Source organism: Anoplopoma fimbria, chromosome 16 (genome assembly GCF_027596085.1).
Source record: "Anoplopoma fimbria isolate UVic2021 breed Golden Eagle Sablefish chromosome 16, Afim_UVic_2022, whole genome shotgun sequence".
NCBI lineage: Eukaryota > Metazoa > Chordata > Actinopteri > Perciformes > Anoplopomatidae > Anoplopoma > Anoplopoma fimbria.
Window position 1 is genome coordinate 10,309 of NC_072464.1, and position 1,932 is coordinate 12,240.

Consider the following 1,932-nt stretch of genomic DNA (forward strand, 5'->3'; position numbering starts at 1 on the left):
TTGTAGGGACTTAGTTCCCAGGGGAATATAGGTGATGCATGGCAACCCGGGGGGGATTCACGGTTCTTTGGCTGACTAAGTTATGGACGAGTTATGCTAATAAAGAGTAACAGTTAAGCAGTTGTTCTCACGTGAATATATGTTTCTTTAAGAGCACGACACACAGTATTGTTTGCTTTTTGAGATGATCACTGTTTCACTTTGGATGATCATAGTGTAATAAATTATTGCTCTAAAGACATGGCAGACTACACACTGGACCTCAAACAATCCAAGCATGCTGTCTTAAAAACTTGTATGGGGTATAAGTGATTGAAAGGAAGTGTTAGGGACAGACTTCACACTTCCACCTGACAGCACAGCAACAATAGTTGCACTATTTAAAAACATGGGCTGAATTTCACAACTCAGGGGGATGAAGACACCAAATCAGCAGATTCAGAGTGCTAGAGATCATGTTTAGTTACTGCTGATATTGTGCAACATTTAACCTTATGACATCCTTGGTATAATTGTCCACCAACATTGCTGTACATTAACATGAGTAGGAGGGGTCATGCCCCTCCAAAGTACAATTTAGTTTTCTTGAACTCTGCTGCAAATAAGAGACCAAGCTACAAATACAGAACGGAAATCCTAATTAAGATTGAGCAGTAAACAAAAGAAGGATGGATTAATTTTTCTACAAAAATATTTAGAGTATTGCATTTTATTTGAAAGAAATAAAGAGAAATATGTCACTGTCAATGCTCTGAAAGTATTATCAAGTTGTTCATATGCCACAATTATGTCACACAAAGCCTCTGAGTTGAATTTCAATCAGGAGAGACTTCAATAAAATTTAACAATGATTTATTACACATGCCTAAGAATGATAGTACAAAGTCTTTGGCTATTGGACTCCATGGCCAAGCCGTGTAACAGAGGGGCCCAACGCTGAGATCAGCGAAGCACAATCCCCCTGGAGTCCAGACACTGGTGGTGGTGATGATGATGAAGGGACTTCCTTCAATCCCAATGCTGCCTGTGCTGACGACTGGCGGTGACTGGAGTGGAGGAGGGTCACGTCTGACATATGCTGAAATGACAACTGACCGCAGCAGAGAGCGTATTTTTAAAAGTTTGACAGCAACTATGTGATTGGCTAAAGGAACCCTTGGCCAAAACTGGTTGGTTAACTCTTCTTACGTAAACGCCCCCCCAATTCACCTGATAGAGTATTCACGGGGACAGAGTGAATGAGTATATGACTGAACAGGAATATAACGCTAGTCTTCATGAATGAATTTACGCTAAGCTTAATTTAGGTAAGTCTCACATACGAAAGCAAGACGTGTAACGGACCCCTTTTCAAAAATGTAGAAAATACGTAAAAGATTTTTAAAGCATGGGAGTTATGGTAAATAATCTAAATAAAATATATTATATATATTTGTTTAAGTAGACATTAAATCTGCTGCTACTTTTAATTGTGCTGAAATTAAGTAATGCAAATAAAAAATTTCAACATCAACTTCAACATTCAACATCAAAAATTACCACCTTAAGTTAGTCAACAAATCTTAAGATTTCACAAAGAAAAGACAGCTAAGATTTGAAATGTAAAGAATGCCCTTTCCTCTATTTCTCTGTTCCTTGATTATCCCACTCATTAGGGAAATGGGTTTCACTAATGAAATGATACACTTAATAATTTTCAAACAGCCAAGCAACCATCATAACTGCATTTAATGCAAAGTGTAAAGTGCAAACAGATTAGTCAATTGTACAAGGATCATCAGATATGTAGTTAGGTACAGGTTACTCCTCCGCCTTTTACCTTCTTGTCATATAAATCTTTTTTTGTTCCGGATAGCAAGTGTCATGTTTGAAAAGCTGAATATTATAATCTATTTACACACTCTTTCTACTTTGGCATATCTGACCTTTTTA

The 1,932-nt window shown here is 37.4% G+C and overlaps 1 pseudogene; it reads left to right on the plus strand.

Moving 5' to 3' along the window:
- LOC129104848 (olfactory receptor 52E8-like) overlaps positions 1-1,932 on the plus strand; it is a 4,061-nt pseudogene that overhangs the window by 1,131 nt on the left and 998 nt on the right.